The following is a 25,080-nucleotide window of genomic DNA, read 5'->3' on the forward strand; positions in this document are numbered from 1 at the left end:
GAGAATAAGAGGTGGTTGCGTGGCTAGTGGCTGGCGGCTACAAAGCGACGACTCGTCGGCTTCGAAGGTCAGGCAGGTCGTGAGCTCCGGTGGTAGGGCCATGAGAAAGCAACAAAAACAAAAACCAAACCCCAACCATGAACAGGTTCACGTAAGAAGAAGAAAAGAAAGAAAGGAAAATAGGGAAGAAAAATAATTACCTTGACCATTTGACCGTTTGGGTGGCAAAGGTTTGTGAATTCAATAGGTATTTATAGAGTATGGTAAATTAGAGTTATTTAGGCCTCATAAGAAATGATATAAGGGAGAAATAATTGTCCAAAATTAATAAAAAGAATGATTGGGTTTGTTGTAGACATAAGTTGTAATTTGGTAGAGTATGTATTGGTCAAATTTAAAACTAATTTTATTTAAATCACATACTTAAAATAATTTGATCCAATATATATATTTTATAAACAAATAAATAATTTATAAAATACATTAAAATACAAGGTATAACAACCTCTATTTTATACTTCCTCCATTCATTTTTACTTGACCCGCTTTGACTTTTTATTCACCACCCTTCCTTTGACCGTCTTTTGTGAATAATAGGTAAGGAAAAACATATTCATGTGAAATCTTTTTTAATTCGTCGAAATAAATACTATCATAATATATAGTTTTTATAATTTTTACTTATGGAAAATTAAAGTTATTGATCGTTAAAGTATTGCATTGGCAAGGGTGATAAAAGAAATAGGTCAAGTAAAAAAGAACAGAGGAAGTACATTACATGTATAATTAGTGATGCGTATGTTCAAGAAACTTAAACACACACAAGGATAATTCAAGCCTAATTCTCTATAGGATTCGTCCACCAAGAATTAAACAAGAAGACAAGTAGATTAATTATGTTAAAGGTCACACCACCCCTTAATTAATCAACTTAAACAAAGCTTAAAGAACCTAATCACCAGCTTCAAGAAGCGAATGTTTTGATTGCAAAACAAACAAACACTTTGATTTATTAATCTGAAAAATTCTATATCTAAAAGTCATGAAATTACAACTATTTATAGACTAAAAACTAACTAATTTTAAGTCTAATAGGACTAGGACAAGTCCTTAGTCTTTAGCCCCAAGTAACCCAAATAAAATAGGAAAACTAATTCTACTTAGTCTATAATTCCTAAAATAAATAAAATTAAGGAAAAATTGCATTAAATAATACGACCTTTGCTCCGTCCGCTAAAAACAAGTTGACCTTTTGTTTATTTCAGAATAATACGACCTTTAGGGGTACTCCGCTTTAAACAAGTTATGACCGGTTATTAACTTGATTAACAGGTTATATGGACACGTGTCATTGTTTGATTTGTTTGAAAATTTTATTTGTTTTTTAAATTTTTTTTAATGTTTTTAATTTTTACAAGATTATTATTTTTTTATTTTATTTTTTTTAAAAAAATCCACCACCATCTTCCCCACCAACCACCAGCCACCGGTTGCCACCCCTTTCCTCTTCCCCAGCGTCTCCTAGCACCCCCTCCCCGCCCTCCGACGCCGGCTGCGCCCAGATCTCCCTCCTCCGGCGTCGACTCCGCTCCCCCAATTAGTCGTTTCAAGGTGGGGCGTTTTATGGTGGGGTTAGGTTGGGGTACGTCGTTTCAGGGGTGGATGTCGATGGGGTAAGGTGTTTCGGGGATGAGGTGGCTAGTCGTGGGTGTTTTTGTAGGGTTTCGTAGTGACCCGACACTACGCGGAAGGAAACCCGCCAAGACCCGCCCCTTAATTAAAGCAATTAACAAGCATAATAAACTTAATCAAATAAGACTAAGAACAAGAATTATACCTTTGTTGCGTGCTTCGCTCCCGAAGAGCTCTTACTTCAAAAACCCGAAACTACAAGATCTCCGACGGATCGTACCCTCGACCCGACCCGAGCGTCCTAAGTCTTGAAGGTTAGTCAAGACCCGGACAAAACAAAACTATGAGTTTTACGAATCAAAGGTTTACTCTAATTATAAGAGTTGCCTTTTTAATACCACTCAAGGTTGTTCATTTCCCAACACCCTTGAAGGGTATTTATAGGGAAATGGGTCCTTTATTTTCAATCTCCCATCAATGTGGGAGAGTTGAAAAATCAATGATTTATTTAATTCCAAATTAAATAAATAATTAACTTAATCACATTGCGACAAGTGGCACAATCACATGCTTGAGTGATGGCCAAGGCTAGGAAGGGGGGGGGCATTTTCCTTGCTCCCCAAGGCCTTGATTTGGTCCCCACATCCATGCACAAAACCGGGTCAAGGAAGGCTAGCTGGTTGCCAGCTAGCGTGCCAGCTAGGGCTGCCAGCTAGCACTACCTTGCTGCCTAGCACCCCAGCCAGCCAGTGCGTGCTGGTGCTGTGTGCTGGCGCTGGTGCGTGCTAGTGCCATGCGCTGGTGTGTGCTGGCGCTGGTGCTGTGCCTCGCATCTCTCGCACCATTGCTAGCATGGCAAGCATGCGTGCTTCTAGCGAGCCACGCATGCTGGCCCCTTGCCTTGCAAGTCACACGCATCAGCCTCGCACCACTCGCATGCTGCTGCTGCTATGCCTTCCTCGTACACACACACGCACACAAGACCTACCATGGTGCTGTGCTTGTGAGAGGGGCCTGCGATGGTGCCTAGCACCCAGCCACGCATGCTACGATGCAGTGCCATGCGAAGGCACGCATGTGCGCAGGCATGCTTGCTGTGTTGATGCGATAGGATAAGGCACAAGCACACGCACTGGCCTAGCCATGCGATGGTGTTGTGCTTGTGCTACGATGATGCGATGGGCTGCCTAGTGCTTGCGATGGTCAGCGATGGTGCCTAGGCATCATGCTAGGGCTGCGATAGCGCCTAGGCATGATGCTAGGGCTGCGATGGTGCGCCTAGCACACCTAGTGTGCTTAGGCTTGCGCCTAGCCATGCTAGGTGCATGCTAGCTCGAACTAGCCTAGCATCCACATGGCTAGGCCAGTGTGGTGCCAGGGCTATTTTTGTACTTGTTGCTTTGTGATTTTGCGACGCTCGGTCTCGACGCCCTAGGCTCAATATCCGACGTCTGTATTCGTAAAACTCTGTTGACTCATTTAAATCCTTTTGGATTAATTCGTCGTCTCGGATTGGTGATTCGATTGTGTTCGACCCGAAGGGTTCAGTTAAGATTAAGCTGTAATATCAATTGTACCTTGATATTACTGATCGGAAGCGGCCTCCACCTAGGCTTTCCGATCACTTGATCTTATTGAAGAATTAACTCTATAATAATTCTGAACCCTCTATTGGAAGAATACACTTGTTGGAAGGACACCATTCCTTTCAATCTCCCACTTGTCCTTCCGGACAAGTGTGCATACAGTGTATAGCCCATTTCCTATGTCTCTTAATGTTTCTTCGTGAACTATAAGGTAAGATTCATTGTCATCCTTATTACGTTCAGAAGTGTTTCTCGATCTCCGAGTTCGACTGTCAATAAGCAGATGATTTCTAAAATCCATCTGAGCACGGCCATGCATTTTCACAGTCTTGCTCTTCGAGCGGCCTTGTAAACAACAAAACATTTTCCCTATTGTTAATAGGGGGACAATCCCAGTCTTGCATTGTAATTTCATCTTACTAAGAGGACTTAGTCTCCCGAGTGTTCCCGTTATGATCCCCAGTTACGGCAGACGTTAGGAAACATCAAAGAGTCTAGTACTCAAATAAGAAAACTTCACAATACTCATGGTCGGAGGAAACAGGTTCCGATAGTCATAATGAGAAATGTACTTATGATTATTTGAAATTTCATAAAGTACTCTCATAGGTCTTATCCAGTACAGTTCCAAACTGTACCTGTGCAAATAATTTATGACTGTCACATCCTCGCAGCACAAGAAACGGTGCTGTAAATCATACTACACACTAATATATGGCGGTCATCAATCGTCCATCTGTTAGATGACCTCGATTAGGGACAATTTTCGATTTAAATATTCAATGTTCACTTAACAGGTGTTTCTTTATCCAAGACATGGTCTTGATACCCTGTTTTGAATATTTCCGTAAATCGAATGGACTCATTATTTAATTCTAAACCACAATTAAATAGTAATGGAGTGAATGATAATTTTGCTCAAAAAATTAATCACTCCATGAATGAATGGTTTCAATACAGTGTCTTACATTAAAACTACCAGTTTAATTAAAACACATGTACAGGGAATTTCAAAGCCAGTTTCCAACATGCTTGATTCCCATCGCCTCAATGTGCTTGTTGTGTTTCACCTGAGGCAGCGGTTTAGTCAAGGGATCGACCACATTATCATCTGTGCCAATCTTACAAATTCTAATTTCACCTTCGGATTTCCATTCCCTTATCATGTGAAATCGCCTTTGCACGTGTTTGACCTTCTGGTGTTCTTTGGGCTCCCTGGCCTGAGCGATAGCTCCATTGTTATCACAATAGAGGTCTATCGGCCCCTTGATTGAGGTTACAACACCAAGTTCGCTGATGAACTTACGAATCCAAACAGCTTCCTTGGAAGCTTCTGAAGCGGCCAAGTATTCGGCTTCAGTTGTAGAGCATGCAGTGGTGCTCTACTTGGCACTCTTCCAGCTGAACGCTCCTCTATTCAGACAGAATATGTACCCCGACTGTGACTTGAGGTCGTCTCTGTCAGTCTGGAAGCTAGCGTCGGTGTAACCTTCAACAACCAGTTTTTTGTGGCCTCCATACACCAGGAACTTATCCTTGTTCCTTTTCAGGTACTTTAGGATATTCTTGGCCGCAGTCCAATGCGCCTCTCCTAGGTTCGATTGGTATCTGCTCGTTGCACTCAGGGCATACGATACATCTGGCCTTGTACATATCATGACATACATGATCGATCCGATCAGTGAAGCATATGGGATCTGATTCATTCTTTCTCGCTCAACAGGTGTTTGCGGACACTGTTTCTTGCTGAGAGTTATGCCATGGGACATGGGTAAATGCCCTCTCTTGGCATTCTCCATGTTGAATCGAGCCAGTACTTTATCAATGTAAGTACTCTATCTTAATCCAATCATCCTTTTAGATCTATCTCTGTAGATCTTGATGCCCAATATGTACTATGCCTCTCCTAAGTCCTTAATTGAAAAACACTTTCCCAACCAGCCCTTTATGGACTCCAGTAATTTTGTGCTGTTTCCAATGAGAAGTATGTCATCAACATACAGGACTAGGAATGCAATATCACTCCCACTGACCTTCTTGTATACACAAGATTCATCTGCATTCTTGATAAAACCAAACTTGCTAATGGCTTCATCAAATCGCAGATTCCAACTTCTGCTGGCTTGCTTTAGTCCATAAATGGATTTCTTCAGCTTGCAAACCTTTCCAGCGTTGCCTGGATCGACAAAACCTTATGGTTGTGTCATATACACAGTTTCTTCCAAAATTCCATTTAGGAAGGCGGTTTTGACATCCATTTGCCATATTTCATAATCGTAATATGCAGCAATTGCTAGGATGATCTGGACGGATTTTAGCGTTGTAACTGGTGAAAAAGTTTCATCATAGTCAATCCCGTGGATTTGTCTATAGCTTTTTGCCACCAGTCTAGCTTTGTATATCGATACATTTCCATCCTTTTCTGTCTTCACTTTGAAGATCCATTTGCAACCAATGGGTGTATAACCCTCGGGCAAATTCACCAAGTCCCAGACTTGATTTTCAGACATGGAGTCCATCTCGGATCTCATGGCCTCTTACCATTTTGCAGAGTCGGGGCTTGTCATAGCTTGCTTGTATGTCGCCGGCTCATCACAATCCATGACTAGGATGTCCTGATCATAGGTTAAGACGATACCAAGGTATCTGTCTGGTTGAGATCTTTGCCGTTGCGACCTACGAAGGGTAATCTGTTGAGAATTATCATTGTCTGTTTGATTATGACCAATCTTCTTAGATGCTTCCAAAGCATTTAGATTGTCAGTTTTGTCAGGTTGACATTGTTGCTCGTCCTCTCGAACTTCGTCGAGTTCGATTTTCCTCCCACTTGTCATTTTGGAAAGGTGTTCCTTCTCCAAAAAGACACCATCACGAGCAACAAATACTTTGTTCTCGGATTTATTGTAGAAGTAATACCCTTTGGTTTCTTTTGGGTATCCCACAAAGAAACACTTATCCGATTTGGGGTGAATTTTGTCCGAAATTAATCGCTTGACATATGCTTCGCATCCCCAAATCTTGAGAAAAGACAACCTAGGAGGTTTCTTAGTCCATTATTCATATGGAGTCTTTTCAACAGCTTTTGACGGAGCTCTATTCAGTGTTAGTGCTGCAGTTTGTAGCGCATGTCCCCAGAAAGAGATAGGGAGTTCACTAAGACCCATCATTGATCGGACCATGTCTAACAAGGTTCTATTCCTCCGTTCGAACACTCTGTTCCATTGAGGAGTTCCGGGAGGTGTCAACTCTGAAAAAAATGCCATTTTCTTTCAAGTGATCGTCGAATTCATGGCTCAAATATTCGCCACCTCGATCCGATCGAAGTGCTTTAATTTTCTTGCCAAGCTGATTTTCAACTTCTTTCTGAAATTCTTTGAATTTCTCAAAGGATTCAGATTTATTCGACATTAAGTAGATATAGCCATATCTACTAAAATCGTCGGTGAAGGTGATGAAATATCGGTAACCTTGTCTTGCGGGTGTACTCATTGGTCCATATACATCCGTGTGTATTAGACCTAATAAGTTACTTGCCCTTTCTCCCAACTTGGAGAATGACTGTTTTATCATCTTGCCTAATAAGCATCCTTCACAATTTTCAAATGACTCTAAGTCGAATGAGTCAAGAACACCTTCTTGAAGAAGTTTCTTGATGCGCTTGATGTTAATATGGCCAAGACGACAATGCCACAAGTAGGTTTGATTCGACTCGATTTGGTATCAATCCTATTTTCTTTGTGTAAAGCATGCAATTTAATTTGAACATATGTTTGAAAGACAATCTTTGAAACAACTACGTTAGAAGTCTTTCATTTCAAACATCTTGGTGTCCAACACCATCGATCAAAATATTGTTCAAAAGCATGACAAAACTAGGATTAGTTTTAATTACATCTCAAAGACAAAATAGTGCATGCAAGCACGACCGAAAAACTATCTTCGTCGTCTTCTTGCTCTTGCACCAACACTTGATAAGCTTCTCACTTGGTCCCTGAAAAGGCAACATATAGTGAGTCATACTTGGTATCCAATACCTTATAATAAGCTTAATTCACAAGTGTTTAGGAAGATACCTGAGGTAGTCGGAATGTTCCCCTCTTCCTTGAAGAGCATGCATTCTCTCTTGTAGAGGCCTTGCATGCCACAATGGAAGCATCTCATCTTTGCCTTGACCTTCTTGAACTCCTTCTTCTTAGCTCTCAAGGTCCTTTTGGTCATTTCATAGGCGGTGGCTTGGCTAAGAAGTTGCACCACCTCCTTGAGTGAGTGTGTCTCCTTTCCCGCAGCGATATGCACTCTAAGTGCATCATAGCCCGAGTGGAGTGAAGCAAGCAAGATATGCCCCGCCATCTCATCTTCCAATGGGATTCCGAGAAGATGCATGTGTTTGAAGAGTCTAGTCATTCCAAGCACATGAGGTCGGAGGGGCATGCCGGGTCTCAATTTGGCATTGTAGATCTTTGTCCAAAGCCGGCGCCTTTCCTTAGCAAGACATTCCACGTTTGGTGGCTTTATCCTCATGTTTGAGAGTGACCTAGTCAAGTCAAACACAAGGCCATCAAAGTTTCCATTGTCACTCTTGGTGACTCTTACGTTGACAACATCCTCAAGTGCTTTGAGGAACATGCCCGGGAGATAGGAGGTAAGACTTTCCTTCCAATCTTCCGGGATGGAATTTTCCATAAGTCATGAGACCTTTTTGCAATTGGAAGACCATTCTTCATGAGCCTCATCGGTCATGATTCCTTTGGCAAAGAATCTTGGAATGGGAGTATCAAGAGTATACTCCAAGGAACAATTCCGGAGAGTTCTCTTGAGTTCCTCCTCCCATTCCTTGAAGTTGACCAAGTTTAAGGAAAAGGCCAACTTCTCGGGGAGTTCCAGGCACATATGGTTGTTGTTTGAATTACTTGCAGACATTGTTCTACAATTGAAAGGATTTGAAATGAAAAACCATTCATAAATTAATAAGTTGAAATTTAAAACATTCATATATATATTCAATCTTATTGTTCTACAAATTTTAGCTCAATATTATTAAGGGACCTAAGGTTTCTATGTTGGTTGATTTAAGTGAACATAACTAATCGTTGCAACATATAGAAATCCTAGACATGCATCTAGCAATCATAAAGAAATAACAAAATTATATATAAGGAGGCATAGAAATAGATGCATTTTGGCAACTAGCATGACCCCTTGAAATCTTCAATTTCCATGGGTCTTCATTTTGACTCGTCTTCATCCAAACGCCGTCTTGAGACATCTTGGCCAAAAAAAAATAAAGCTAGCTAGAACTAAGATTAATCTAATAGTACAAAAATACTTAACGGTTCGCAAACCGTATTTAGATTTACCAAAATACATAACGGAACGCAGTCCATATTTTCTATCCTAGTCGGGCCCCACTAGTTGCCATTTTCAAAGACCTGTTTTGAAAACAATCTTCCATTCACCCATTCACTATTTGTGAATGGCCCATGCAATTTTACGAAATACATAATTAAACACGCAAAACTAGTAACTAACTTAGGTGGTTAATCCGATTAACGCGCCTAATTAAAACTAGTCAAAGTTGTTTAATCCATTATTTCTAAACGCAAAATTCTTACGCAATTAATTAAGCTCCCACTAAATTCCGCATCCATACTTAATTAATCCGATTAATTTAGTCGGCATAACCCATAATTTGTCAAAATTTTGCAAAATCGAAAATCGAGGTTTTTAGCCTCGTTAAAATAATTACAAAAAAAATATTTTAAAGACGGGATAATGCAAATATCATAGCCCAAATTTTAAGCAAAATGCCCCAACATAACCCTTTGAGGGTGCGCACCATGGCTGCTAGGCAGCCCATAGCATGGCGCCATGGTGCATGGGCGAGGCCTGCTATGCCCAGCGAGCATCGCTGCTAGCCCAGCTGCCTGCTAGCATGCTGCGCATGCTTGCTAGCATGCTGGTGCTTGCGAGCAACTTGTGTGCTGGGCTGGCGCCTACTGATGCTAGCCAGCATGCATAGGCAGCCCCTGCCCAGCCATTGCCCCACGCAATGCTGCGCCCAGCAAGCTCCCTGCCACACAGCCACACGCATCATCATGGCACACCCCTGTGCGCACCATAGGTAGCCACATGTGGGCTGCTAGGCAGCCCGGCTAGCCTTGGTGGCGCTTGGGTGTTCTTGCCTTGATTTGCGTGCCAATTCTCGGAATTTAATTCCGATTTGTGTGTGACAATAATTAATTCTAAATTACAGTTTAGAATCAATTTGAGGAAAAATAAAATAAAAGTAAGTCCAACTTAAATAATATTAATTTTATTGGTGCACAAGCCTAAATTATCCAAAAATTTTATTTTAAACAAAATTAGGTCTTACTTTATGCTTAAAATAAAATGAGCTATGTCCATAATTAATCTTGACAATATGCAAATAAATAATGGGTTTGACAAATGGGAGTTGGAAAAATAAATTAACCATCCAATGATAAAATTTTCCAACTTTCATACTTGTGTAAAATACCAAGATTACATCTTCCAATATGAAGATTAATTAAATTTTACTCACAAGTAATTGAACTTGATGGATTTTAATCAACCAAACATGAAAAATCCAAACTTTGTTCAACATGGAATTTAGGGTTAGGGTTCACATCATTTAAACCTTTAAAGATTAGAACTTTAACATTATAGGAACTTAAAATTACAAGATCACAACAAGCTTTCACATTTTATTGCAATTTATTTGCAAAATTTGTGAAAAACAAGTTTATGTGAAAAATGGTATATCAACTTAAGCACTAATAAAAACTCCATTATTATGCTTATGGATATTTTAAAACCAGTAGATTAGTGATGCAAATGTGCATTTAATCTAACCTTGTAATGCTTGCATTAATCAAGGCTTAAAAAGAATTAAAATTTTCGTTGAAAAACGAAAAAACCCCAGAAAAATGGGTTTCTTGTTCGAATTTGGCTTCTGGACAGCCTTCAAAGAGGATTGAATCTGTTCCAGAATGTCGATTCCACCCAAAAATCACTATTTTTGAGCTAAAATCTGGGTTCGACAGCCAAATCGAGAATAAAATCGAGTTTTAAAATTAATTAAAACGAGCATCTAATCTAATTAGAAGAACATGAACCAGAAAAATAAATTCTTTTAAAAACACCTTAATTAAAATAATTGCAAAAATTAAAAGGAGCGTGGCTCCGATACCGCTGTAGGGTTTCGTAGTGACCCGACACTACGCGGAAGGAAACCCCCCAAGACCCGCCCCTTAATTAAAGCAATTAACAAGCATAATAAACTTAATCAAATAAGACTAAGAACAAGAATTATACCTTTGTTGCGTGCTTCGCTCCCGAAGAGCTCTTACTTCAAAATCCCGAAACTACGAGATCTCCGACGGATCGTACCCTCGACCCGACCCGAGCGTCCTAAGTCTTGAAGGTTAGTCAAGACCCGGACAAAACAAAACTATGAGTTTTACGAATCAAAGGTTTACTCTAATTATAAGAGTTGCCTTTTTAATTCCACTCAAGGTTGTTCATTTCCTAACACCCTTGAAGGGTATTTATAGGGAAATGGGTCCTTGATTTTCAATCTCCCATCAATGTGGGAGAGTTGAAAATTCAATGATTTATTTAATTCCAAATTAAATAAATAATCAACTTAATCACATTGCGACAAGTGGCACAATCACATGCTTGAGTGATGGCCAAGGCTAGGAAGGGGGGGGGACCATTTGCCTTGCTCCCCAAGGCCTTGATTTGGTCCCCACATCCAAGCACAAAACCGGGTCAAGGAAGGCTAGCTGGCTGCCAGCTAGCGTGCCGGCTAGGGCTGCCAGCTAGCACTGCCTTGCTGCCCAGCACCCTAGCCAGCCAGTGCGTGCTGGTGCTGGGCTGTGCTGGTGCTGTGTGCTGGCGCTGGTGCATGTTAGTGCCATGCGCTGGTGCGTGCTGGCGCTGGTGCTGTGCCTCACATCTCTTGCTGCATCTCTCGCACCATTGCTAGCATGGCAGCATGCGTGCTGCTAGCGAGCCACGCATGCTGGCCCCTTGCCTTGCCAGTCACACGCATCAGCCTCGCACCACTCGCATGCTGCTGCTGCTATGCCTTCCTCGTACACACACACGCACACAAGACCTACCATGGTGCTGTGTTTGTGAGAGGGGCCTGCGATGGTGCCTAGCACCCAGCCACGCATGCTACGATGCAGTGCCATGCGAAGGCACGCATGTGCGCAGGCATGCTTGCTGTGTTGATGCGATAGGATAAGGCACAAGCACACGCACACACGCACTGGCCTAGCCATACGATGGTGTTGTGCTTGTGCTGCGATGTTGCGATGGGATGCCTAGTGCTTGCGATTGTCAGCGATGGTGCCTAGGCATCATGCTAGGGCTGCGATAGCGCCTAGGCATGATGCTAGGGTGGTGCGCCTAGCACACCTAGTGTGCTTAGGCTTGCGCCTAGCCATGCTAGGTGCATGCTAGCTCGAACTAGCCTAGCATCCACATGGCTAGGCCAGTGTGGTGCCAGGGCTATTTTTATACTTGTTGCTTTGCGATTTTGCGACGCTCGTTCTCGACGCCCTAGGCTCGATATCCGACGTCTGTATTCATAAAACTTTGTCGACTCATTTAAATCCTTTCAGATTAATTCGTCGTCTCGGATCGGTGATTCAATTGGGTTCGACCCGAAGGGTTCAGTTAAGATTAAGCTGTAATATCAATTGTACCTTGATATTACTAATCAGAAGCGGCCTCCACCTAGGCTTTCCGATCACTTGATCTTACTGAAGAATTAACTCTGTAATAATTCTGAACCCTCTATCGGAAGAATACACTTGTTGGAAGGACACCATTCCTTTCAGTTTTGTGCTGGGGGTGGTCGGTTTTTAGGGAAAGAGTGGGGTGGATTTTCGAAGTGGCTAGATGTGAAATCGGGGTGGCTGAGAGGTTTTTGAGGTGGCTAGGTAGGGAAATCGGGATGCTGGGGTTTTTTGGGGTGCAGTAGAGTGGTTTCCGGAGTGGCTGAGTGGGGAATGCGGGGTTGCTGGTGTGGTTGAGTTGGTTGAGTGGGTTTATCGGGTTGGTTGGGACTGGAATTACGGTGGGGTTTATCAGGTTGCTAGTGGGGTCGGAGAGATTGGGTGGGGTTTGAACGGTCGGCTAGATAGGGTGGGGTTGCGGGTTGTTTTGGGGCAAGGGTGGTGCTTTCCGGTAGGCTAGGGAGGAAATGGGGAAGGGATGTGGCGGCCGGCGCTGAGGGCTGGGTTGACAGGTTGCCGGGGAAGGGGAAGGTCGCCGGGGAAGGGGAAAGGGTGGCTGGTGGTGGAGGTGGGTATTTTTTTTTTTTTTAAGATTTTAATTATTAATTAACCATAATTAAAGTTTTAATTAAGAGTTAATTAGATTATTAAACGAATTTATTGAAAATTTTAACCGGTTATTCAGGTTGTAGGTAAAATAACTTGTTTAAAGTGGAGTACCCCTAAATTTCGTATTATTTTGAAATAAACAAAAGGTCAACTTGTTATTAGCGGACGGGGTAAATGTCGTATTATTTAATGCAATTTTTCCTAAAATTAATCCTAAGTGCTTAAACCAAGAAAACCCTTTCAAGTGAAAGGTAAAAACTTGCAAGCAAAAACTAATAAAAAACCACTAAGTAGGGTAAGTAGAGTGGTTCGGAACTTGAGCTTGTACTAGACACCAAGTTCCTTTGCTTGAATCGTCCAACAACCGCCAATTTGTAACTTCTAATGAGTTAATGTTCAACTTTAGGTTTTCCTTGTAAAGATTTGAAAGGAATGGTGTTCTTCCAACAAGTGTATTCTTCCGATAGTGGGTTCAGAATTATTACGGAGCTAATTATTCAATAAGGTCAAGTGATCGGAATGCCTAGGTGGAGGCCGCTTCCGATCAGTAATATCGAGGTACAATTGATATTACAGCTTAATCATAACTGAATCCTTCGGGTCGAACCCAATGGAATCACCGATCCGAGACGACGAATTAATCCGAAAGGATTTAATGAGTCGACAGAGTTTTACGAATACAGACGTCGGAAATCGAGCCTAGGGCGTCGAGACCGAGCGTCGCAAAATCACAAGCAACAAGTATGAGCGTAGCCGTAGCTAGGCTAGGCTAGCTCATCGCATGCATAGGCGCACCATGTGTGTTCTAGGCGCACCATGGTATGCTAGGCACTATCGCACCCTAGGCGTGCCATGGCAGCCCATCGCAAGCTAGCAGCATGCTAGCATGGGTGCCTGGGTGCGCATGGAAGCTATCGCAAGCTCCACAAGCACCAGGCAGCCCATCGCAGCTAGCAACGTGCTAGCTTGGGTGCCTTGGTGCATGTGGCAGGCCATCGCAGCACGCAAGCTCAAGGCCAGGCACCATCGCAATGCCAAGGGCTTGCGTGTGTGCCTCGCATCCTCGCACAGTAGCCTCGCACAGCAGCAGCAATGATGCGTGTGGGCTGGTGCGTGTGTGCGTGCCTCGCACCAAGCATAGCAGTGCTAGGAACTGGCTGATGTGTGTGCGAGGGATGCATGGTGCGCAGCGTGGATGGTGCGAAGGAAGGGGGCCAGCATGCGTGGCTCGCTAACAGCACGCATGCTGGCTGTGCTAGCAATGGGATGCGAGGGAGATGCTGCGAGAGAGATGCATGTGCGTGCGATAGGCAGTGCTAGGCAGCCAGCAGCACCAGCGCCTAGCACAGCCTAGCACCAGGCATGCAAGGCTGCTGGGCAGGCACATGCTAGCTGGCTGGGCTGGCCACCACCATGCTAGCTGGCGTGCTAGCTGGCAGCAGCCCAACACCCCTCTTAGGTGAGGCGGTTTTGTGAGGGTTGGGACCAAGGCTTTGGGAAAGACTTGGGGAGCAAGGCAATGGTCCTCCCCACCCCTCCATGGTCCTCACCTAACCTTCTCTCTCCCTTTTGACACTTGTTGCATTGTGATTAGATTTATTTATTAATTTATTTTAGAAATAAATTAATTAGCAAATTATACATTCTCCCACATTGGTTGGGGAATGAAATACAAGTGTTCATTTCCCTATAAATACCAAGCTTGGGTATTGGGAAATGAACAACCTTGAGTGGAATTAAAAAGGCAACTCTAAGAAAGAGTAAACCTTTGATTCGTAAAACTCATAGTTATTTTGTCCGGGTCTTGACTAACCTTCAAGACTTAGGACGCTCGGGTCGGGTCGAGGGTACGATCCGTCGGAGATCTCGTCTTTTCGGGATTTTGAAGTAAGAGCTCTTTGGGAGCGAAGCACGCGTCAAAGGTATAATTCTTGTTCTTAATCTTGTTTGATTAAGTTTATTAGGCTTGTTAATTGCTTTAATTAAGAGGCGGATCTTGGTGGGTTTCCTTCCGCGTAGTGTCGGGTCACTATGAAACCCTACAGCGGTATCGGAGCCATGCTCCTTTTAATTTTTGCAATTATTTTAATTAAGGTGTTTTAAAAGAATTTAATTTTCTGGTTCATGTTCATCGAATTAGATTAGATGCTCGTTTTAATTAATTTTTAAAACTCGATTTTATTTTCGATTTGGCTGTCAAACCCAGATTTTGGCTCAAAAATAGTGATTTTTGGGTGGAATCGACATTTTGGAACTGTTTCAATACTTGCAGGGTTGTCCAGAAGCCAAATTCTAACCAGAAACCCAATTTATCTGGGGTTTTTCGTTTTTCAACGAAAATTTTAATTCTTTTTAAGCATTGATTAATGCAAGCATTACAAGGTTAGATTAAATGCACCTTTGCATCACTAATCTACTGGTTTTAAAATATCCTTGAGCATAATAATGGAGTGTTTATTAGTGCTTAAGTTGATATACCAATTTTTCACATAAACTTGTTCTTTACAAATTTTGCAAATAAATTGAAATAAAGTGTGAAAACTTGTTGTGATTTTGTATTTTAAGTTCCCAAATAATGTTAAAGTTCTAATCTTTAAAGATTTAAATGATTGGAACCCTAACCCTAAATTCCATGTTAAACAAAGTTTGGATTTTTCATGTTTTGGTTGATTAAAATCCATCAAGTTCAATTACTTGTGAGTAAAATTTGATTAATCTTCATATTGGAAGATGTAATCTTGGTATTTTACACAAGTATGCAAGTTGGAAAATTTTATCATTGGATGGTTAATTTATTTTTCCAACTCCCTTTTGTCAAATCCATTATTAATTTGCATATAGGCAAGATTAATTTTGGACATAGATCATTTTATTTTAAGCATAAAGTGTGACCTATTTTTGTTCAAAATTGAAATTTTGGATACATTTAGGCTTGTGCACCAATAAAATAAATTTATTTAAGTTTGACTTTATTTTATTTTATTTTCCCTCAAATTAATTCTAAAATGTAATTTAGAATTAATTCATGTCACACGTAAATCGGGATTAAAATCCCAAGTCAATGCACGCAAATCGATGCAAAACCGCAAGCGTCACCAAGGCTAGCCGGGCTGCCTAGCAGCCCACATGTAGGCTGCCTGTGGTGCGCATATGGCTGTGCATCGTTTGGTGCGTGGCTGTGTGGCGGGGAGGGGTCTGCTGTGTGGTGCGTGTGCTGGTGCACTTGTGCTGCTGCTGGGCAGCGAGGCAGCAAGCCCCAGCCAGCCAGCCCACAGCTGCCTGCTAGCATGCGTAGCGTGTTGCTGGTGCTGGCTAGCAAGGCAGGCAGTGCTAGGCACACTTGCTAGCTGCCAGCACCACGCACCATGGCCCAGGGCCATGGGCTGCCTAGCAGCCATGGTGCGCCATGCATCATAGGATGATGCCTTGTTGCTTAAGCTTGAGCTATGATTTTGCGATAATTTTGCCGTTTTAATAATTTTAATTAATTATTTTAACGAGGCTAAAAACCTCGATTTTTTTTTTATTTTGCAATATTTTGACAAATTATGGGTTATGCCGACTTAATTAATCGGATTAATTAAGTACGGATGCGGAATTTAGTGGGAGCTTAATTAAGTGCGTTAGCATTTTGCGTTTAGAAATAATGGATTAAACCACTGTGACTAGTTTTAATTAGGTGATTAACCACCTAAGTTAGTTACTAGTTTTGCGTGTTTAATTATGTATTTCGTAAAATTGCATGGGCCATTCACAAATAGTGAATGGATGAATGGAAGATTGTTTTCAAAACAAGTTCGTTGAAAATGGCAACTAGTGGGGCTCGACTAGGATAGAAAATACGGACTGCGTTCCGTTATGTATTTTTGTAAATCTAAATACGGTCTGCGAACTGTTAAGTATTTTTGTACTATTAGCTTAATCTTAGTCGTTCTAGCTAGCTTCTTTTTATTTCATTTTGGCCAAGATGTCTCAAGACGGCGTTTCGACAAAGACGAGCCAAGATGAAGACCCATGGAAATTGAAGATTTCAAGGGGTCATGCTAGTTGCCAAATGCATCTAATTTTATGCCTTATATATTGTTATTATATATGATTGCTAGATGCATGTCTAGGATTTCTATTATGTTACGACGATTAGTTAAGTTCACTTAAATCAACCAACATAGAAACCCTAGGTCCCTTTAATAATATTGAGCTAAAATTTGCCGTTCCAAGAACAACACTTACCGAACTAATGCGCGTACGTGATGGATTACGCCAAAGCGAGGCATCACTACTTCCCTAGGAACGTAAGGTATACTAGGTATACAAGTTGTCTTGGTTAAGCTCAACGACATCAGTAAGGAGTCCTTAGATGTCGTGGCAAAAGAGATAAAATGTCAAGAATGCATTAGATGCGACATTTTATCAAACCGAGAGTAGCTTGGAGCTATTAGCAATTGGATTGCTTACCTTAAGATATTTAATGATTAAGACAAGACAAATCATGCTTAATCATTTCTTGATCTTTGGGATCTCGGAATCACTTTATTCTCGCCCATAAGGGACAATTTTAAATGCGTGGATAAAATGTTCAATAAGATTGAATATATGCATAAACGTTTTAAATTTCAACTTATTGATGCATGAATGGTTTTTCACTTCAAATTCTTTCAATTGTAGAATCATGTCTGCAAGTAACTCAAACAACAACCAATTCTCTTTGCGCTCAATTCTCGACAAGGAGAATTTGAGCGGGCCAAACTTTCTTGATTGGCAAAGAAATATCCGCATTTTACTAATGCAGGAGCAAAAGGAATACGTCCTTGATGAGGAAATGCCCGACGCTCCCAATGAGGAGGTCACTCAGGCTGCCCTTAACCGATGGCAAAGTGCCAATCGGGATGTCAAATGCATCATGTTGGCCACAATGTCTCCGGATCTTCAAAAGACTTTCTTTGAAAAGGAGACAACTTTTGAGATCATTTCTGAGCTTCAGAATATGTTTCAAGAGCAGGCCCGAATTGAAAGGTTCGAAACCCATAGGCAGATCCTTGAGAGCAAGTTCAAGAAAGGAGAGTCAGTCAGCCCCCATGTTCTCAAAATGATTGGATTATTTGAAAACATGGAAAGGCTTGATGATGGGTATTCAACCGAAATGGCAATTGACATCATTCTCCACTCCCTTCACAAAGGCTATGATCAGTTCAAGATGAACTATAATATGCATAGTATGGAGAAAACCCTCACCGAGCTTCATGGTATGTTGAAGCAAGCCGAGCAAACCCTCAAGAATGAGGGCAAGCATGACATGCTCATGGTGAGGAAGGGAAAGCCATTCAAACATGCGGGCAAAAAGAAGAGCTTTAAAGGGAAAAAGAAGAAATTCCCGCCTAAGTCAAAATTTGCCAAGGGCAGCAAGGACAAAACGGCAGCTTCTTCTAAATCTGATTCCGAATGTTTCTATTGCAAGAAGAAAGGACATTGGAAACGGGACTGCCTTAAATTCAAGGAAGATAAGAAGAACGGTAACGTTGCTTCTTCATCAGGTATTTTTATTATAGACTTAAACTTCGCTAGCAAAACATCATGGGTATTTGATACCGGATGTGGCTCACACCTTTGTTCCAATGCTCAGGGACTAAGGATAAGTAGGAGGCTAGAAAAGGGAGAGGTCGAGCTTCGGGTCGGCAATGGAGCAAGGATGTCTGCCGTCTCCGTTGGAACTCTCAGTTTGTCTTTGCCCTCAGCGTTTATTCTAGAACTTGAAAATTGTTATCATGTTCCTAGAGTGACCAAAAACATTATTTCAATATCGGCGTTGGACGCCAAAGGATTCGAATTTCGAATCAAAAACAATAGTTGTTTTATTTACTTTGATAATGTTTTATATGGTAAGGCACATTCAGAAAATGGTCTTTATGTGCTTTCACTAGACAAAAAGGGCTAAGACCATCGAGTCGAATCAAACCTACTTGTGGCATTGTCGTCTTGGCCATATTAACATCAAACACATCAAGAAACTTCTTCAAGAAGGTGTTCTTGACTCATTCGACTTAGAGTCGTTTGAAAATTGCGAAGGATGCTTATTAGACAAGATGATAAAACAGTCGTTCTCCAAGTTGGGAGAAAGGGCAAGTGACTTATTAGGTCTAATACACACGGATGTATGTGGACCAATGAGCACACCCGCAAGACAAGGTTGACGATATTTCATCAATTTCACCGACGATTATAGTAGATATGGCTATGTCTACCTAATGTCGAATAAATATGAATCCTTTGAGAAATTCAAAGGATTTCAGAAAGAAGTTGAAAATCAGCTTGGCAAGAAAATTAAAGCACTTCGATCGGATCGAGGTGGCGAATATTTGAGCCATGAATTCGACGATCACCTGAAAGAAAATGGCATTCTTTCAGAGTTGACACCTCCCGGAACTCCTCAATGGAACGGAGTGTCCAAACGGAGAAATCGGACCTTGTTAGACATGGTTCGATCAATGATGGATCTTAGTGAACTCCCTATCTCTTTCTGGGGACATGCACTACAAACTGCAGCACTAACACTGAATAGAGCTCCGTCAAAAGCTGTTGAAAAGACTCCATATGAATTATGGACTAAGAAACCTCCTAAGTTGTCTTTTCTCAAGATTTGGGGATGCGAAGCATATGTCAAGCGATTAATTTCGGACAAACTTCACCCCAAATCGGATAAGTGTTTCTTTGTGGGATATCCAAAAGAAACCAAAGGGTATTACTTCTACAATAAATCCGAGAACAAAGTTTTTGTTGCTCGTGATGGTGTCTTTTTGGAGAAGGATCACCTTTCCAAAATGACAAGTGGGCTCGACGAAGATCGAGAGGACGAGCAACAATGTCAACCTGACAAAACTGACAATCTAGATACTTTGGAAGCATCTAAGAAGATTGGTCAGAATCAAACAGACAATGTAAATGCTCAACCGATTACCTTACGTAGGTCGCAACGACAAAGATCTCAACCAGACAGATACCTTGGTATCGTCTTAACCGATGATCAGGACATCCTAGTCATGGATGGTGATGAGTCGGCAACATACAAGCAAGCTATGACAAGCCCCAACTCTGCAAAATGGCAAGAGGCCATGAAATCCGAGATGGACTCCATGTCTGAAAATCAAGTATGGGACTTGGTGAATTTGCCCGAGGGTTATACACCCATTGGTTGCAAATGGATCTTCAAAGTGAAGACAGACAAGGATGGAAATGTATCAATATACAAAGCTAGACTGGTGGCAAAAGTTTATAGACAAGTCCACGAGATTGACTATGACGAAACGTTTTCACCAGTTGCAATGCTAAAATCCGTCCGGATCATCCTAGCGATTGCTGCATATTACGATTACAAAATATGGCAAATGGATGTCAAAACCGCCTTCCTTAATGGAATTTTGGAAGAAACTGTGTATATGACACAACCAGAAGGTTTTGTCGATCCAGGCAACGCTGGAAAGGTTTGCAAGCTGAAGAAGTCCATTTATGGACTAAAGCAAGCCAGCAGAAGTTGGAATCTGCGATTTGATGAAGCCATTAGCAAGTTTGGTTTTATCAAGAATCCAGATGAGTCTTGTGTATACAAGAAGGTCAGTGGGAGTGATATTGCATTCCTAGTCCTGTATGTCGATGACATACTTTTCATTGGAAACAAAACAAAATTGTTGAAGTCCGTAAAGGTCTGGTTGGGAAAGTTCTTTTCAATGAAGGACTTAGGAGAGGCACAATACATATTAGGCATCAAGATCTACAGGGATAGATCTAAGAGGATGATTTGATTAAGCCAGAGTACTTACATTGATAAGGTACTGGCTCGATTCAACATGGAGAATGCCAAAAGAGGGCATTTACCCATGTCCCATGGCGTAACTCTCAGCAAGAAAAAGTGTCCACAGACACCTATTGAGCGCGAAAGAATGAATCAGATCCCATATGCTTCGCTAATAGGATCGATCATGTATGCCATGATATGTACAAGGCCAGATGTATCGTATGCCCTGAGTGCAACGAGTCGATACCAATCGAACCCAGGAGAGGCGCATTGGACTGCGGCCAAGAACATCCTTAAGTACCTGAAAAGGAACAAGGATAAATTCCTAGTGTATGGAGGCCACAAACAACTGGTTGTTGAAGGTTACACGACGCTAACTTCCAGACTGACAGAGACGACTTCAAGTCACAGTCTGGATTTTTATTCTGTCTGAATGGAGGAGCTTTCAGCTGGAAGAGTGCCAAGCAGAGCACCACTACAGACTCTACAACTGAAGCCGAGTACTTGGCCGCTTCAGAAGCAGCCAAGGAAGCTGTTTGGATTCGCAAGTTCATAAGTGAACTTGGTGTTGTACCCTTAATCAAGGGGCCGATAGACCTCTATTGTGATAATAATGGAGCTATCGCTCAGGCCAGGGAGCCGAGAGAACACCAGAAGGTCAAACACGTGCAAAGGCAATTTCACATGATAAGGGAATGGAAATCCGAAGGTGAAATCAGAATTTGTAAGATCGACACGGATGATAATGTAGCCGATCCTTTGACTACACCTTTGCCTCAAGTGAAGCACAACAAACACGTTGAGGCAATGGGAATCAAGCACGTAGGAAACTGGCTTTGAAAATTCCTTGTACATGTGTTTTAATTAAACGGGTTGATTTAATGTAAGACACTGTATTAAAACCATTCATTAATGGAGTAATTAATTTAGTGCAAAATTATCATTGACTCCATTACTATTTAATTGTGGTTTATAATTAAATAATGAGTCCATTCGATTTACGGAAATATTCAAAATAGGGTATCAAGACCATGTCTTGGATAAAGAAACACCTGTTAAGTGAACATTGAATATGAAATCAAAAAGTGTCCCTAATCGAGGTCATCTAACAGATGGACGATTGATGACCGCCATAGATTAGTGTGTAGTATGATTTACAGCACCGTTTCTTATGCTGCGAGGACGTGACGGTCATAATTCATTTGCACAGGTACAGTTTGGAACTGTACTGGATAAGACCTATGAGAGTACTTTAAGAAAATTTAAATTTTGTCATAAGTACATTTCTCATTATGACTATCGGAACTTATTTCCTCCGACCATGAGTACTGTGAAGTTTTCTTGTTTGAGTACTAGACTCTTTGATGTTTCCAAACGTCTGCCGTAACTGGGGATCATAACGGGAACACTCGGGAGACTATGTCCTCTTAGTAAGAAAAACTTACAATACAAGACTGGGATTGTCCCCCTACTAACAATAGGGACAATGTTTTGTTGTTTACAAGGCCGCTCGAAGAGCGAGACTGTGAAAATGCATGGCCGTGCTCAGATGGATTTTAGAAATCATCTGCTTATTGATAGTCGAACTCGGAGATCGAGAAATACTTCTAAACGTAATAAGGATGAAAAAGAATCTTACCTTATAGTTAACGAAGAAACATTAAGTGACATAGGAAATGAGCTATACACTGTATGCACAAGTGGGAGATTGAAAGGAATGGTGTCCTTCCAACAAGTGTATTCTTCCGATAGAGGGTTCAGAATTATTACAGAACTAATTCTTCAGTAAGGTCAAGTGATCGGAATGCCTAGGTGGAGGCCGCTTCCGATTAGTAATATCGAGGTACAATTGATATTACAACTTAATCTTTACTGAACCCTTCGGGTCGAACCCAATCGAATCACCGATCCGAGAAGACGAATTAATCCGAAAGGATTTAATGAGTCGACAGAGTTGTACGAATACAGTCGTTGGAAATCGAGCCTAGGGCGTCGAGACCGAGCGTCGCAAAATCACAAGCAACAAGTATGAGCGTAGCCGTAGCTAGGCTAGGCTAGCTCATCGCATGCATAGGCGCACCATGTGTGTGCTAGGCGCACCATGGTATGCTAGGCACTATCGCACCCTAGGCGTGCCATGGCAGCCCATCGCAAGCTAGCAGCATGCTAGCATGGGTGCCTGGGTGAGCATGGCAGCTATCGCAAGCTCCACAAGCACCAGGCAGCCCATCGCAGCTAGCAACGTGCTAGCTTGGGTGCTTGGGTGCATGTGGCAGGCCATCGCAGCACGCAAGCTCAAGGCCAGGCACCATCGCAATGCCAAGGGCTTGCGTGTGTGCCTCGCATCCTCGCACAGTAGCCTCGCACAGCAGCAGCAATGATGCGTGTGGGCTGGTGCGTGTGTGCGTGCCTCGCACCAAGCATAGCAGTGCTAGGAACTGGCTGATGCGTGTGCGAGGGATGCATGGTGCGCAGCGTGGATGGTGCGAAGGAAGGGGGCCAGCATGCGTGGCTCGCTAACAGCACGCATGCTGGTTGTGCTAGCAATGGGATGCGAGGGAGATGCTGCGAGAGATGCATGTGCGTGTGATAGGCAGTGCTAGGCAGCCAGCAGCACTAGCGCCTAGCACTAGCCAGCACCAGCGCCTAGCAAAGCCTAGCACCAGACATGCGAGGCTGCTGGGCAGGCACATGCTAGCTGGTTGGGTTGGCCAGCACCATGCTAGCTGGCATGCTAGCTGGCAGCAGCCCAGCACCCCTCTTAGGTGAGGTGGTTTTGTGAGGGTGGGGACCAAGGCTTTGGGAAAGCCTTGGGGAGCAAGGCAATGGTCCCCCCCACCCCTCCATGGTCCTCACCTAACCTTCTCTCTCCCTTTTGACACTTGTTGCATTGTGATTAGATTTATTTATTAATTTATTTTAGAAATAAATTAATTAGCAAATTATACATTCTCCCACATTGGTTGGGGAATGAAATACAAGGGTTCATTTCCCTATAAATACCAAGCTTGGGTATTGGGAAATGAACAACCTTGAGTGGAATTAAAAAGGCAACTCTAAGAAAGAGTAAACCTTTGATTCGTAAAACTCATAGTTATTTTGTCCGGTCTTGACTAACCTTCAAGACTTAGGACGCTCGGGTCGGGTCGAGGGTACGATCCGTCGGAGATCTCGTCTTTTCGGGATTTTGAAGTAAGAGCTCTTTGGGAGCGAAGCACGCGTCAAAGGTATAATTCTTGTTCTTAATCTTGTTTGATTAAGTTTATTATGCTTGTTAATTGCTTTAATAAAGGGGCGGGTCTTGGTGGGTTTCCTTCCGCGTAGTGTCGGGTCACTACGAAACCCTACAAGATTTAACAAACTCTCGAAATTCTCAATATCCGGATCATGCTCCTCTTCTTCAAAAGAATTTGTCCTCAAATCTCGAAGTTCATCATCAGGAACACAACGAGCTAAATCTCCCACATTAAATGTAGTACTTACACCATAGTCATAGGGAAGATTGAGCTTGAAAGCATTATCATTCACTTTCTCAATAACCTTGAAAGGACCTTCACTTCGAGGCATGAGCTTATTCTTTCTCTTGCTTGGAAACTTTTCTTTCCTTATATGCAACCACACCAAATCACCAACCTTGAAGTTTTGTGGCTTTCTATGTCGATTTGTTCTCTCTTTGTAAATTGAATTTATCTTCTCAATTCTAGCACGCACTTGAGCATGTAACTTTTGCATCACTTGAACTTTGGTCTTAGCATCATGATTCACCAATTCGCCCTTAGGAAAAGGAATTAAATCCAATGGTAGCCTTGGATTCGTACCATACACAATCTTAAAAGGTGAATGATTAGTAGCATAAGTAGGAGAACGGTTATAAGCAAACTCATTATGAGCAATTTTAACATCCCAATACTTTTGAGTTTTACTTACCAATCCATGCAACAATACTCCCAAAGTTCGATTAGTAACTTCCGTTTGTCCATCCGTTTGAGGATGATAAGAAGTGCTAAATAAAAGCTTAGTTTCAACTAGCTTCCACAAAGACTTCCAAAAGAAACTCATGAATTTAACATCCCTATTGTTTAGGGTAAAAATACCCTATGCCACGTGGCCCAATAGCATAATGACACGTGGCAGCCCACCAGAGGCCCTACGGGATCCAATCGGATGCTGACACGTGACATTGTACCCCCAATGTGGGAGCAGATCTTCATCTGCTATAAATAGAGGAAATTCCTCATTTATTACCCATTTATATAAATATAAACACAAAAACCGAGCAATATTAATTGCGGAATCTCTCTGAATCAGGGAGAAAAACCCATTTACTTTCCGCCCTTTTACACATCCAGAATCATACTAACTTGATCGTCGGAGGCGGAACTCCACCCAACCGGAGTTTCGTGGTTTTGCAGGTACAAACGTTAGGCGTGTATACTCAGGATTGTAACTCTCCAGAGGGACTCCAAAAACCCCAGAAACATTTGGCGGCGTCTGTGGGGAGAGTACATTTGAGATGGCATCCGACATTGTACCGCCTGTAGAGGGAAGCCGGCCTACGGTTGAACCTGAGGTCCATACGGATCATGACAGTGGTGACGACTATGAGGTCGACACCTATGTGGCCCCAGACGGGTCATTTCGTACAAGGCGCACCCATTCCAAAGAAAAAAAGGAACGGGCCAAGACAAAGCTGGTC

This window comes from Chenopodium quinoa, unplaced genomic scaffold (assembly GCF_001683475.1).
Source record: "Chenopodium quinoa cultivar QQ74 unplaced genomic scaffold, ASM168347v1, whole genome shotgun sequence".
In the NCBI taxonomy this organism is placed as follows: domain Eukaryota; kingdom Viridiplantae; phylum Streptophyta; class Magnoliopsida; order Caryophyllales; family Amaranthaceae; genus Chenopodium; species Chenopodium quinoa.